This window comes from Eptatretus burgeri, chromosome 2 (genome assembly GCF_056783735.1).
Source record: "Eptatretus burgeri isolate ZD-2024b chromosome 2, Ebu_testis_v1, whole genome shotgun sequence".
NCBI lineage: Eukaryota > Metazoa > Chordata > Myxini > Myxiniformes > Myxinidae > Eptatretus > Eptatretus burgeri.
The window spans coordinates 149,702,650-149,719,135 of record NC_140962.1 but is presented as its reverse complement, the minus strand read 5'-3'; the positions used below and the strand labels follow the sequence as shown (position 1 = coordinate 149,719,135).

General features: G+C 44.5%; 1 protein-coding gene and 1 pseudogene across 2 annotated transcripts in view; one reads left to right on the top strand and one right to left on the bottom strand.

Moving 5' to 3' along the window:
* The window catches only part of LOC147033509 (E3 ubiquitin-protein ligase TRIM7-like), a 1,095,521-nt gene that overhangs the window by 73,805 nt on the left and 1,005,230 nt on the right, over window positions 1–16,486 (top strand). The gene's annotated exons all lie outside the window — the stretch shown is intronic.
* Window positions 1–16,486, bottom strand: part of LOC147033529 (zinc-binding protein A33-like) — a 276,088-nt pseudogene that overhangs the window by 171,957 nt on the left and 87,645 nt on the right. The window contains exon 3 of the transcript XR_015051391.1: window positions 8,126–8,221. The product of XR_015051391.1 is annotated as a zinc-binding protein A33-like (transcript). The remainder of the gene's footprint in view (window positions 1–8,125; window positions 8,222–16,486) is intronic.

Genomic DNA, 16,486 nt, shown 5'->3' with positions numbered 1-16,486 from the left:
GGGTGGACAAGGAGGCCTATGTGCGAGGAATCTGTGAGGGGGTAGAGCATCAACTGTGGACAAGTGATTGTCGTCCCGCTTACAGGGGAATTCGCGCATTGCGTTCATCCAAGACCATCCCTCGGGGCACTGCAGTTAGAGCAGAGAGTGGTAGGCTCTTGACAGAGGAGTCTGAAGTGAAGGCCCGCTGGGCCGGTTACTTTGAGCAGTTGTAACGGGCTGACCCCCCAGCTGTCGAGTTGGACGCCAAGGGTGTTACAATCCCTGTTGCTGATCCTCGAATCAACTGTGGTCCACCTTTGCTTGTGGAAACACGGGCTGCGATGAACCAGTTGAAACGGGGCAAAGCTCCAGGGATCTGTGGCATCCATGCTGAACTTCTCAAGGCTGGTGGAAATGCTGCACTTGTGTCGTTGCATGCAGTTTTCTGCTCTGCCTGGAACACAGGCATCATCCCAACTGATTGGAAGAGGGGCCTTGTTGTTCCTCTCTGGAAAGGGAAGGGTGATCGCCAAGACTGCAACAACTACCGAGGGGTGACGCTGCTCTCAGTGCCGGGAAAGGTTTTTGCTCGGATAATTCTTGATAGGGTTCGCCACCATCTGCTTGAGCACCAGCGTCCAGAGCAGTCAGGCTTTACACCAAAGAGGTCAACGATTGACCGTATCCTTGCTCTTCGTGTCCTCACCAAACGCAGATGAGAGTTTCGGGAGGGGCTGCTTGCACCCTATGTTGATCTCTGTAAAGCGTTCGATTCAGTGAATCGGGATGTCCTCTGGAGGATTCTTGGACTTCGTGGGGTGCCAACAAAACTGATCGATCTGATGTCTGAACTCTACTCTGGTACTGAGAGTGCTGTGAAGTGTGGTGGTACCATCTCTGACTTATTTCCAGTTGTTACTGGAGTTCGTCAGGGGTGTGTACTGGCCCCCACACTTTTCAGCACTTGTATGGACTGGATTTTAGGGAGGATGTCGGAGCGATCAAGCTTCGGTGCATCGTTTGGAAATGTCAAGTTCTCGGACCTTGATTTTGCAGATGATGCAGTCATCTTTGCGGAGACTTTAGATGTCCTTTTGGGGGCCCTCGAGGTGCTGAATGAGGAGTCGGAGCCGCTGGGATTACGGATTTCTTGGGTCAAAACTAAGATCCAGGCTTTCGGTGACATCTTGGATGCTGCTGTTCTGTCTGTGTCTGTTTGTGGTGAGGATGTTGAGGTCGTGGAGAGATTCACTTACCTTGGCAGTGATATTCATGTCTCTGCTGGCTGCGAGTCAGAGGTCAATAGACGTCTGGGTCGGGCCTGGGGAGTCATGGATTCACTGGATCATGGGGTGTGGTGCTGCCGGTACCTGTGCGGGAGGACGAAAGTCCGAGTCTTCAGGTCCTTGGTCCTTCCAGTCTTGCTCTATAGATGCGAGACTTGGATCCCGACAAAGGATCTGAGACAGGGACTTAATTCCTTTGGTACCAGGTCTCTTCGGAGAATCCTTGGCTCTCGCTGGTCGGATTTTGTGTCCAACGAGCGGTTGCTGAGAGAGACTCGGATGAGATTTGTTACCTGCATAGTCTGTGAGCGTCAGCTGCGGCTGTATGGACATGTGGCTCGTTTTCCTGACGCTGATCCTGCTCACCAGATTCTCTCAGCGAGGGAGTCTCATGAGTGGAGGAGGCCAGTGGGCCGACCACGTGCCTCGTGGTTGCAGCAGGTTGACCAGCATCTCAAGGAGATGGGGATGGGCCTGGCATCTCCCTGGGGGATGGCCAGACGGAGGCCCCTGGAGTACCGGCGGAAAGTGGACGCAGCGACGCGCTGTTTTGGCACATGCTCCCATACTTGACCTGACCTGTTCATTCATCATTTGTGTTCGATTCTGAGCCTCGTCCTGGTGGAGGTGTTGCTCTCTTCATCAAAGAATCTATTCCTCACTCTCCCTGCACTGCTCTCACTCCCCCACACCCCCAGGAATACCTCTGGCTTCGGCTTCCCCTCCACTCCCACCTCATGTTTATATGTGTACTGTACCGTCCACCGAACAGTGATGACTCCATCTACACCTCACTCTCCGAAAACATGGACCATCTTCTATCTTCTCATCCAAACTCTCTCTTCCTCTTATGTGGTGACTTCAATTGTCATCACGCCAGTTGGCTAGGTGTGGGTACCTCTCTCACCTGCCATGGGACATCAGCAAAAGCTTTCTGTGACTCATTGGGACTGACTCAATCGGTCAACTTCCCGACCCGGATCTCAACCAATGGTACTCCATCTCTTCTGGATCTGATTTTGACAAATTTCCCTGACAATATCTGCTGCTCTTCCTTCGCTCCAATTGGTTCTTCTGACCACGTCCTTGTTAAAGTGGACATCTCTCTGGCTGTTATCAGAGAACCACCTCACCGCCGTCGAGTCTGGCATTTCACTCAAGCCGACTGGCAGGGTCTCCGAGCAGCCATCAAACTTACAGACTGGTCTCCTATCACTACTTTCTCAAACATCAACTCATCCTGGGAATTCTTTCAAAGAAACTTGCTCTCCCTCATGCACAGATTTATCCCCTCTCGTGTTCAGTTGTCTTACCCTTCCTCCCGCCCTTGGTTTACTGAAGCTTGTGGCGAGGCAGTTGTCCTGAAACAACTTGCCTTTGCCTCATGGAAAGCAAACCCAACCGAGGGCAATCTCAGTTCTTTCCACAAAGCTCGGAACAAGTGTGTATCTACCCTCAGGAGAGCCAGAAAACAACATCTTTCTCATCTCAAGTCTGAACTCTCAAACCTCTCTCCCTCCTCAAAATCCTGGTGGCGTTTAATCAAATCTGTTTCTGGTGTATGTTCCCCCTCCATCCCCTCCCTTACCACAAATGGCCGCACTGCTGATTCCACACGTGATAAAGCTGAATGTCTAAACTCGGTGTTTGCAGCTAAATCTTGTCCTAAACCCATCACTATCTCTACCCACTTTACCCAGTCGCACCAAACTGTCCCTGGACTCTGTATCCTTTTCTCCTGACAAGGTGGAGAGCTTGCTTTCAAACCTCGAGTCAGATTCTGCAACCGGTCCAGACGGCATCAGCCCACGTGTCCTCAAAGCCTGCTCTTCTGCTCTTGCTCACCCTCTCTCTGTTCTATTCACCCTCTCATTTGCCCAAGGTCATCTGCCATCTGCTTGGAAATCTGCTAACATCACTGCCTTGCATAAAAAAGGTGCAAAAACAGATCCCTGTAACTATAGACCAATCAGCCTTCTCCCAATCATCAGCAAGGTTATGGAATCCATCATCGCTTCAGACATGAAATCCTTCCTCTTCTCCAATGGCTTGATTTCCAATCATCAATTTGGTTTCAGACCAGGTCACTCTACCCTGGATATGCTGCTACTGCTCTCCCATCAATGGATGGAGGTCCTCAATGCCAGACAGGAAATCCGAGCCGTATCCCTGGACATATCACGTGCTTTTGACACAGTCTGGCACCCTGCCCTACTCACCAAACTCTCTTCCCATGGTATTCAAGGCCATCTCCACTCATGGCTCGCAGACTTCCTCTCCTGTCGCAGTCAACGTGTGGCCCTAAATGGAGTTCTTTCATCCCCTCTTCCTGTGCAGGCTGGAGTTCCTCAAGGTAGCGTTCTGGGACCTGTTCTTTTTCTGGTTTTCATCAATGATCTCTCGGACTCTCTGGAAAATCCTCTATTTCTCTTTGCCGACGACTCCACCCTCTGCCGTACCATCTGTCATCCCTCAGACCGGCAAGCGGCAGCTTCTTCGCTCACTGCAGATCTGGATAAAATCACAAACTGGTCCAACACGTGGAACATGTCTTTCAATCCGGACAAATCTCACACTCTCACTATGTCTCTTCGAACGGACCGTTTACAAAACCCCCCCATCCACTTTCTCAACAATCCTCTGGAAGAAGTCTTTTCTTTCAAGCTTCTGGGTCTCACTATCTGCCATGACCTTTCCTGGGAAAGTCACATTTCCAACCTTGCCTCAAAAGCCAGTCTGGTGGAGGTGTTGTTATTTCCTACGTTAGGGAATTTCCTCCGATTTCCTACGATTCCCTACGTTAGGGAATCCCAACGCCAATGTTGGGGTAAAAGCAGACAGTCATATAATTCCATACTAGTCATACATAACAGTTTTTGATGGATCGGGCTGAAAATTTTTGACAAAGAGGTTGATTATAGTGCGCATAAAACGCGGAAGCAGATTTTTGATTTTCGATGGTTTTTTTTGGGGGGGGGGGTTCAAAATTTCAAAGTCCCGTTGCTAGGCAACGGTGGCGTCCATAGCAACGGTGCTCAAAAGCGTACAACTCGATCCTGGTATGAACCCAGTCAAGTTTTACCAAAATCGGTTGACTCCTCTGGCCTCCAGAGCTGTCCATTACATACATGCAGACAGACGGAAAACCTGAGAATCACGGGAGTCTAGCGACCACCCAATATATATATATATATATATATATATATATATATATATATATATATATATATATATATATATATATATATATATACATATATACATACATATATACATACATACATACATACATACACACACACACACACACACACACACACACACACACACACACACACACACACACACACACACACACACACGAGCGTGGATAGGCTCGCAACGCTCGCCTCTCCACACATCGTTGCAGAGATTGACGTCACAGATTTGCTTTGTTGTCGTGATTTCCACCAATCATGATCCAAACATTTCTTTTCTGCATACGTATTTGTAATATTGGTGATATTCTATTTATTTGTGGTATAACATGGTCCAAGTGGTTTAAATGGTCAATGGACTTCGCTGTCCAATTTGTCTGAAGGGTGTAAGGGATCGAAGTGGTGTTGAGGTCGAAGGGGTCTGAAGGGTCTTCTTTTAATTTTTGTTTCCACTGTCGAGGCTCAACATGAGAGCTAACACACAGACCCTCCAACAAGGGGAGCAGGAGCCAAGAGGACAAGAGTGGGGAACAGAGACATGAGTAGATCTGTGGAGGGAAGATAGACACCACAGGGATGTTCAGATCCTTGCATGAAAGGGACTTTCAGGAAGGAAAGCAGGGAATTTGAAGGAGGTGGGTTTGGCGTGGATTAACGGGGGTGGAAAAGATCATAGTTTTGGATGGGGAAAGATAAGAGATGGTGGTGAACAGGTGTTTTGAAGACCTGGAGGGAAGAGTGGGATTGAAGAGTGTGAGGGAGTTTGTTCCAAAGGCAAGAAGAAAGAGGAATGAAAGAGTGAAAGTGAAGAATGAAAGTCGAATGATCCTTGATTTTGGTAGTTTTACCAGAAGGGGGTTGCTGGCGGACCTTGAGCGCCCTGCGGAAAAAAGGGGAACATATCACAGACAGAGCAGGAGGGTGAGGCCGGAGAAGAGATGGTAGAAGACAGAAAGACGACTGACTTGCCTGCGGTGAGAGAGTGAGAGATCCAAAGACTCAGCCTCAATGCAGGAGATGCCAATGATCTTAAATGCCTTGGTTTCCAAAAAAGGAAGCCAAGAAAGGTGAGAGGTGGGAGCACCAGCCCAGAGGGGAGAGCAGTACTCCATCAGGGTGTGGATGAAAGTATGTGGTCAGGAGCCCAGGTGTGCCAAGGAAGGACGCCCAGTCGGCGACTGGCTTTGGAGGCCAGCTTGGAAATGTGGCTTTCCCAAGGAAAGATCATGGCAGATAGTGAGACCCAGAAGCTTGATTGAAAGAACTTCTTCAAGAGGAGTTTTGAGAAAGTAGATGGGGTGGGGGGGGGAGAGGGGGTTCCAGATGGTGCTTTTGGAGAAGCATAGTGAGAGAGTGATTTTATCCAGATCTGCAGAGAGTGAAGAGGCCACTGCTTGCCGATCGGAGGGATGACAGATGGTATGGCAGAGTGTGGATTCATCAGCAAAGAGATGAAGAGGATTTTCCAGAGAGTCAGAGTGGTTATTGATGAAAACCAGAAAAGAACAGGGCCCAGAATGCTACCTTGAGGAACTCCAGCCTGGACAGGAAGAGGGGATGAGAGAACTCCATTTAGGGCCACTTGATGGCTGTGACAGGAGAGGAAGTCTGCAAGCCTTGAGTGGAATAGGCCTTGGATACCACAGGAAGATAATTTGGTGAGCAGGGCAGGGTGCCAGACAGTATCGAAAACAAGTGATATGTCTCGGGAGATGGCTATGATTTCACGTCTGGCATTGAGAATCTCCATCCATTGTTGGGAGAGCAGAAGCAGCATATCCAGAGTCGAGTGATCTGGTCTGAATCCAATTTGATGATTGGAAATCAAGGCATTGGAGAAGAGGAAGGATTTCATGTCTGAAGAGATGATGGATTCCATGACCTTGCTCATTGGGAGAAGGTCGATTGGTCTGTAGTTGCAGGGATCTGTTTTTGCACCTTTTATGCAGAGCGGTGATATAATCTGATTTCCAAGCAGATGGCAGATGACCTTGAGCAAATGAGAGGGTGAATAGAACAGAAAGAGGTTGAGCAAGAGCAGGTTTTTAGGACACGTAGGCTAATGCCGTCTGGACTGGTTGCAGAATCTGATTTGAGGGTTGACAGCAAGCTCTCCACCATGTCAGGAGAAAACGATACAGAGTCCAGGGACAGTTGGGTCTGACTGGGTGAGGTGGGTTCAGAAACCGTTGGGTTTGGGACACAGGATTTAGAAGCAAACACGGAGTTTAGGCATGCAGCCTTTTCACATACAGCATCAGCTGTGCGGCCATTTGAGGGAAGGGAGGGGATGGAGGAGGAACATACACCAGAAACAGACTTAACGAGATGCCACCAGGATTTGTCAGAGGCAGGTTTGAGAATTCAGACATGAGGTTCGAAAGATGTTGTTTTCTGGCTCTCCTGAGGGTCGACACGCACTTGTTCCGAGCTTTGTGGAAGGAACTGAGATTGCCTTGAGTTGGATTAGCCTTCCATGAGGCAAAGGTAAGTTGTTTCAGGACAACTGCCTCACCACAAGATTCAGTGTGCAATGGGCGCGAGAAAGGGTAGGACAACTGAAGACGAGATGGGATAAATCAGAGCACGAGAGAAAGCAAGTTTCTTTGAAAGAATTCCCAGGACGAGTTGACGTTGGAGGAAGAAGAAATGGGAGACCAGTCTAGAAGTTTTATGGCTTCTTGATGTCCCTGCCAGTCTCGCCAGTGCTGAGGTGGTTCTGTAAGAACAGCCAGAGAGATGTCTACTTTGATAAGCATGTGGTCAGATGAACCAAATGAAGCAGAGGAAGAACAGCAGATATTTTCAGGGAAATTGGTCAAGAAAATTGGTCCTCGGGATCTTTTTGGGTCTTCAAAGTCTTGGGGAATTAACGTTAAAATGGGACATGATTAATAGGGATATCATCTTCAAGGCTTCCCAGACTGACTCACCAATGAGGTGTTGGTGTTCGCAGCCTCATCGTGATTTTTCGTTATTATGAATGTCCATATATATATATATATATATATATATATATATATATATATATATATATATATATATATATATATATATATATATATATATATATATATATATATATATATATATATATATCTATATATATATATATATATATATATTACAGGAGGTATTCTTTTGAGACAGAAGTGATTATATTTACAAAGGTTCCAACAAAGGTAAACAAATGATCATGTGCACACTCACTTATGTGTTGCCTCCTAATCATCGGAGTGGGGTGACAAATTAAGATTGCAGTGGGAAGGGGAGGGGTGGACGGGTTGGGTTGGTCAAGGGCGGAAATATTCTCACATATTATCTGTTCATGGATACTCTGAAAACGGAAAAACGTGTGGTAGGAACACATTGACGAAGTCTGTGGCTCAGACATACACGTACAAACATGTATACATATGATGCACCTTCGTCGGATTGTATATTTTTGTAATTCATTTCCTAATTAATTGTTGCCTGCTTCATTTTGTTTGCAGAGTTAGTTGTCACTTCAAAAAATTTATCGTACATTTCTTCACAAAACAATCATGACTTGTTCGAAGAGAAACAGAATGGCATGACTGAGCTCCTCCCTCAGGTGCATTCCCTTTTTATAACAGGAAAAGGGGTGGGGATGTAAACCCATTCCTTGGTGATTCCCACCTCTGTTTGCTCTTCCTCTTCCTGAACCTGCTGTAGTTGGGATGCAATACTCTCCATTGACTGTGATACATCAGGACACTTTGCAGCCAAAACACCCTGCACACAATAAAGAAACAGATGTGAACAATTGTGAACCTCTGATGGAATAAAGAGGAACATCCTGCACAAATTATAGAAATATATACATTTGTGAGAAAAAGCACAGTGAAGATGGTGGGAATTTGTTTAAAATTTTATAATAATCTCTTTTCTTTAACTCTACAGCTGTGTGAGAAAAAGTGCCAGAATGACATGAACTGCTAAAACTGTTTATCAACTGTCTTGCAGGTAGATGGTTGTTGATGTTGCCATAATTACATCACCATACGTTCACATAATTATACAATTATGTGAGGTCGCTGAACTGAGATTACAAAATGTCGTCACACCAACTTGGAATGAAGGTAAAGATAGATATATTTTGTAATTTAAATTGCGACAAAATGTTTTAAAACCTAAAATGTCTAACTACAAACATCAAAACATTTTGAATGTTTTCTGACATTTTCATGATGTGATGTTCATGTGATTTTTATACTGCACGCTGCTTTGTTACAAAGAGACCAATTAAACACAAGGGATTTTTCAGATTGAGAAGAAGATGATGAACCCCTCGATTGGAGTCTGGGTGATAGATGGATCACCTGTTATCTGGATTTGAATACATTTGTGGCTTGTACAAGATGTGACACACAAGGTCTTGTGATAAACAGGAAAGACCCGGAAAGGTGAAGAGTTTAGAAGCAAGTTAGTCAAAATGAATTATTCTCATTTCATATGCAGAACATGACTGAGGAAGTATCATTTCCTGCAGTTGAATCTGTGTGACTGATGCAGTGCCCTCAAAGTCAGAGCATTAATTTGTCATCTGTTCAGGGTGCTGGCGATCTTATTTTGTAATCATACAAACACATTGATGAACCTCCCTGCCTACAAAGGCATTGATGAATCTTCCTGCCTTCAAACTCAATGATGAATCTCTCTGCCTGCAAACTCATTGATGAATCTCCCTGCCGACAAACTCATTGATGAATCTCCCTGCTCAAAAAGTCAATGATGAATCTCTCTGCCTTCAAACTGATTGATGAATCTCCCTGCCGACAACTCATTGATGAATCTCCCTGCCCACAAACTAATTGATGAATCTCGCTGCCCACAAACTCATTGAGGAATCTCCCTGAGGACAAAGTCATTGACGAATCTCCCTGCCGACAAACTCATTGGTGAATCTCTCGGCCGACAAAGTCGTTGCTGAATCTCCCTGCCTAAAAACTCATTGTGAATCGCCTTGCCTTCAAACTCATTGATGAATCTCCCTGCCTACAAACTCATAGATGAATCTCCCTGCTTACAAACTCATTGATAAATCTCCCTGCCTGCAAACTCATTGATGAATCTCCCTGCCTTCAAACTCATTGATGAATCTCCGTGCCCACCAACTCATTGATGAATCTTCATGCCTACAAATTCAATGATGAATATCCCTGCCCACAAATTCATTGATGAATCTCCATGCCTTCAAACTCATTGAGAATCTCCCTGAGGACAAACTCATTGAGGAATCTCCCTGACGACAAACTCATTGATGAATCTTCCTGCCTTCAAACTTATTGATGAATCTCCATGCCCACAAACTCATTGTGAATCTCCCTGCCTTCAAACTCATTGATGAATCTCCCTGCCCACAAACTCATTGATGAATCTCGCTGCCCAGAAATTAATTGATGAATCTCCATGCCTTCAAGCTCATTGAGGAATCTCCCGGAGAAACTCATTGATGAATCTCCCTGCCTTCAAACTCATTGATGAATCTCCCTGCCGACAAACTCATTGATGAATCTCTCGGCCGACAAAGTCATTGATGAATCTTCATGCCGACAAACTCATTGATGAATCTCCATGCCTACAAACTCATTGTGAATCTCCCTGCCTTCAAACTCATTGATGAATCTTCCTGCCTACAAACTCATGGATGAATCTCCCTGCCTAAAAACTCATTGATGAATCACCCTGCCTACAAACTCATTGATGAATCTCCCTGCCTAAAAATTCATTGATGAATCTCCATGCCTTCAAACTCATTGAGGAATCTCCCTGATGACAAACTCATTGAGGAATCTCTCTGACAAGCTCATTGATGAATCTCCCTGCGTACAAACTCATTGATGAATCTCCATGCCCACAAACTCATTGATGAATCTCCATGCCTACAAATTCCATGATGAATCTCCCTGCCCACAAATTCATTGATGAATCTCCATGCCTTCAAACTCATTGAGGAATCTCCCTGAGGACAAACTCATTGATGAACCTCCCTGCTCACAAAGTCAATGATGAATCTCTCTGCCTACAAATTCAATGATGAATCTCCCTGCCCACAAATTCATTGATGAATCTCCATGCCTTCAAACTCATTGAGGAATCTCCCTGATGATAAACTCATTGATGAATCTTCCTGCCTTCAAAATCATTGAGGAATCACACTGCCGACAAACTCATTGATGAATCTCCCTGCCCACAAACTCATTGATAAATCTCGCTGCCCACAAATTCATTGAGGAATCTCCCTGAGGAGAAACTCATTGACGAATCTCCCTGCCTTCAAACTCATTGATGAATCTCCCTGCCTTCAAACTCATTGATGAATCTCCCTGCCGACAAACTCATTGATGAATCTCTCGGCCGACAAAGTCATTGCTGAATCTCCATGCCTAAAAACTCATTGTGAATCTCCCTGCATTCAAACTCATTGATGAATCTCCATGCATACAAATTCATTGATGAATCTCCCTGCCTTCAAACTCATTGATGAATCTCCATCCCCACAAACTCATTGATGAATCTCCATGCCTCCAAACTCATTGTGAATCTCCCTGCCTACAAACTCATTGATGAATCTCCATGCCCACAAACTCATTGATGAATCTTCATGCCAACAAATTCAATGATGAATCCCCCTGCCCACAAATTCATTGATGAATCTCCATGCCTTCAAACTCATTGAGGAATCTCCCTGCCTTCAAACTCATTGATGAATCTCCATGCCTACAAACTCATTGTGAATCTCCCTGCCTTCAAACTCATTGATGAATATTCCTGCCTACAAACTCATGGATGAATCTCCCTGCCTAAAAACTCATTGATGAATCTCCCTGCCTACAAACTCATTGATGAATCTCCCTGCCTACAAATTCATTGATGAATCTCCATGCCTTCAAACTCATTGAGGAATCTCCCTGCAAACAAACTCATTGATGAATCTTCCTGCCTTCAAAATCATTGATGAATCCCCCTGCCTACAAACTCAATGATGAATCTCCCTGCCCACAAACTCATTGATGAATCTCGCTGCCCACAAATTCAATGATGAATCTCCATGCCTTCAAGCTCATTGAGGAATCTCCCTGAGGAGAAACTCATTGAAGAATCTCCCTGCCTTCAAACTCATTGATGAATCTCCCTGCCGACAAACTCATTGATGAATCTCTCGGCCAACAAACTCATTCTGAATCTCCCTGCCTTCAAACTCATTGATGAATCTCCATGCATACAAACTCATTGATGAATCTCCCTGCCTTCAAACTCATTGATGAATCTCCATCCCCACAAACTCATTGATGAATCTCCATGCCTCCAAACTCATTGTGAATCTCCCTGCCCTCAAACTCATTGATGAATCTCCATGCCCACAAACTCATTGATGAATCTTCATGCCGACAAATTCAATGATGAATCTCCCTGCCCACAAATTCATTGATGAATCTCCATGCCTTCAAACTCATTGAGGAATCTCCCTGAGGACAAACTCATTGAGGAATCTCCCTGACGACAAACTCATTGATGAATCTCCCTGCCTTCAAACTCATTGATGAATCTCCATGCCTACAAACTCATTGTGAATCTCCCAGCCTTCAAACTCATTGATGAATCTTCCTGCCTACAAACTTATGGATGAATCTCCCTGCCTAAAAACTCATTGATGAATCGCCCTGCCTACAAACTCATTGATGAATCTCCCTGCCTACAAATTCAATGATGAATCTCCATGCCTTCAAGCTCATTGAGGAATCTCCCTGAGGAGAAACTCATTGACGAATCTCCCTGCCTTCAAACTCATTGATGAATCTCCCTGCCGACAAACTCATTGATGAATCTCTCAGCCAACAAACTCATTCTGAATCTCCCTGCCTTCAAACTCATTGATGAATCTCCATGCATACAAACTCATTGATGAATCTCCCTGCCTTCAAACTCATTGATGAATCTCCATCCCCACAAACTCATTGATGAATCTCCATGCCTCCAAACTCATTGTGAATCTCCCTGCCCTCAAACTCATTGATGAATCTCCATGCCCACAAACTCATTGATGAATCTTCATGCCGACAAATTCAATGATGAATCTCCCTGCCCACAAATTCATTGATGAATCTCCATGCCTTCAAACTCATTGAGGAATCTCCCTGAGGACAAACTCATTGAGGAATCTCCCTGACGACAAACTCATTGATGAATCTCCCTGCCTTCAAACTCATTGATGAATCTCCATGCCTACAAACTCATTGTGAATCTCCCTGCCTTCAAACTCATTGATGAATCTTCCTGCCTACAAACTTATGGATGAATCTCCCTGCCTAAAAACTCATTGATGAATCGCCCTGCCTACAAACTCATTGATGAATCTCTCTGCCTACAAATTCATTGATGAATCTCCATGCCTTCAAACTCATTGAGGAATCTCCCTGATGAAAAACTCATTGAGGAATCTCCCTGACGACAAGCTCATTGATGAATCTCCCTGTGTACAAACTCATTGATGAATCTCCATGCCCACAAACTCATTGATGAATCTCCATGCCTACAAATTCCATGATGAATCTCTCTGCCTACAAATTCAATGATGAATCTCCCTGCCCACAAATTCATTGAGGAATCTCCCTGACGACAAACTCATTGATGAATCTCCCTGCAAACAAACTCATTCATGAATGTTCCTGCCTTCAAAATCATTGATGAATCCCCCTGCCTACAAACTCATTGATGAATCTCCCTGCCCACAAACTCATTGATGAATCTCGCTGCCCACAAATTCATTGATGAATCTCCATGCCTTCAAGCTCATTGAGGAATCTCCCTGAGGAGAAACTCATTGACGAATCTCCCTGCCTTCAAACTCATTGATGAATCTCCCTGCCGACAAATCATTGATGAATCTCTCGGCCGACAAAGTCATTGCTGAATCTCCATGCCTACAAACTCATTGTGAATCTCCCTGCATTCAAACTCATTGATGAATCTCCATGCATACAAACTCATTGATGAATCTCCCTGCCTTCAAACTCATTGATGAATCTCCATCCCCACAAACTCATTGATGAATCTCCATGCCTCCAAACTCATTGTGAATCTCCCTGCCCTCAAACTCCTTGATGAATCTCCATGCCCACAAACTCATTGATGAATCTTCATGCCGACAAATTCAATGATGAATCTCCCTGCCCACAAATTCATTGAGGAATCTCCCTGACGACAAACTCATTGATGAATCTCCCTGCAAACAAACTCATTGATGAATCTCCCTGCCTTCAAACTCATTGATGAATCTCCATGCCTACAAACTCATTGTGAATCTCCCTGCCTTCAAACTCATTGATGAATCTCCATGCCTTCAAACTCATTGAGGAATCTCCCTGAGGACAAACTCATTGAGGAATCTCCCTGATGACAAACTCATTGATGAATCTCCCTGCAAACAAACTCATTGATGAATCTCCCTGCCTTCAAACTCATTGATGAATCTCCATGCCTACAAACTCATTGTGAATCTCCCTGCCTTCAAACTCATTGATGAATCTTCCTGCCTACAAACTCATGGATGAATCTCCCTGCCTAAAAACTCATTGATGAATCTCCCTGACTACAAACTCATTGATGAATCTCCCTGCCTACAAATTCATTGATGAATCTCCATGCCTTCAAACTCATTGAGGAATCTCCCTGATGACAAACTCATTGAGGAATCTCCCTGACGACAAGCTCATTGATGAATCTCCCTGCATACAAACTCATTGATGAATCTCCATGCCCACCAACTCATTGATGAATCTCCATGCCTACAAATTCCATGATGAATCTCCCTGCCCACAAATTCATTGATGAATCTCCATGCCTTCAAACTCATTGAGGAATCTCCCTGAGGACAAACTCATTGATGAATCTCTCTGCTCACAAAGTCAATGATGAATCTCTCTGCCTACAAATTCAATGATGAATCTCCCTGCCCACAAATTCATTGATGAATCTCCATGCCTTCAAACTCATTGAGGAATCTCCCTGACGACAAACTCATTGATGAATCTCCCTGCAAACAAACTCATTCATGAATCTTCCTGCCTTCAAAATCATTGATGAATCCCCCTGCCTACAAACTCATTGATGAATCTCCCTGCCCACAAACTCATTGATGAATCTCGCTGCCCACAAATTCATTGATGAATCTCCATGCCTTCAAGCTCATTGAGGAATCTCCCTGAGGAGAAACTCATTGACGAATCTCCCTCCCTTCAAACTCATTGATGAATCTCCCTGCCGACAAACTCATTGATGAATATCTCGGCCGACAAAGTCATTGCTGAATCTCCATGCCTACAAACTCATTGTGAATCTCCCTGCATTCAAACTCATTGATGAATCTCCATGCATACAAACTCATTGATGAATCTCCCTGCCTTCAAACTCATTGATGAATCTCCATCCCCACAAACTCATTGATGAATCTCCATGCCCACAAACTCATTGATGAATCTTCATGCTGACAAATTCAATGATGAATCTCCCTGCCCACAAATTCATTGATGAATCTCCATGCCTTCAAACTCATTGAGGAATCTCCCTGAGGACAAACTCATTGAGGAATCTCCCTGACGACAAACTCATTGATGAATCTCCCTGCCTTCAAACTCATTGATGAATCTCCATGCCTACAAACTCATTGTGAATCTCCCTGCCTTCAAACTCATTGATGAATCTTCCTGCCTACAAACTTATGGATGAATCTCCCTGCCTAAAAACTCATTGATGAATCGCCCTGCCTACAAACTCATTGATGAATCTCCCTGCCTACAAATTCAATGGTGAATCTCCATGCCTTCAAGCTCATTGAGGAATCTCCCTGAGGAGAAACTCATTGACGAATCTCCCTGCCTTCAAACTCATTGATGAATCTCCCTGCCGACAAACTCATTGATGAATCTCTCAGCCAACAAACTCATTCTGAATCTCCCTGCCTTCAAACTCATTGATGAATCTCCATGCATACAAACTCATTGATGAATCTCCCTGCCTTCAAACTCATTGATGAATCTCCATCCCCACAAACTCATTGATGAATCTCCATGCCTCCAAACTCATTGTGAATCTCCCTGCCCTCAAACTCCTTGATGAATCTCCATGCCCACAAACTCATTGATGAATCTTCATGCCGACAAATTCAATGATGAATCTCCCTGCCCACAAATTCATTGATGAATCTCCATGCTTTCAAACTCATTGAGGAATCTCCCTGAGGACAAACTCATTGAGGAATCTCCATGACGACAAACTCATTGATGAATCTCCCTGCCTTCAAACTCATTGATGAATCTCCATGCCTACAAACTCATTGTGAATCTCCCTGCCTTCAAACTCATTGATGAATCTTCCTGCCTACAAACTTATGGATGAATCTCCCTGCCTAAAAACTCATTGATGAATCGCCCTGCCTACAAACTCATTGATGAATCTCTCTGCCTACAAATTCATTGATGAATCTCCATGCCTTCAAACTCATTGAGGAATCTCCCTGATGAAAAACTCATTGAGGAATCTCCCTGACGACAAGCTCATTGATGAATCTCCCTGTGTACAAACTCATTGATGAATCTCCATGCCCACAAACTCATTGATGAATCCCCATGCCTACAAATTCCATGATGAATTTCTCTGCCTACAAATTCAATGATGAATCTCCCTGCCCACAAATTCATTGAGGAATCTCCCTGACGACAAACTCATTGATGAATCTCCCTGCAAACAAACTCATTCATGAATCTTCCTGCCTTCAAAATCATTGATGAATCCCCCTGCCTACAAACTCATTGATGAATCTCCCTGCCCACAAACTCATTGATGAATCTCGCTGCCCACAAATTCATTGATGAATCTCCATGCCTTCAAGCTCATTGAGGAATCTCCCTGAGGAGAAACTCATTGACGAATCTCCCTGCCTTCAAACTCATTGATGAATCTCCCTGCCGACAAATCATTGATGAATCTCTCGGCCGA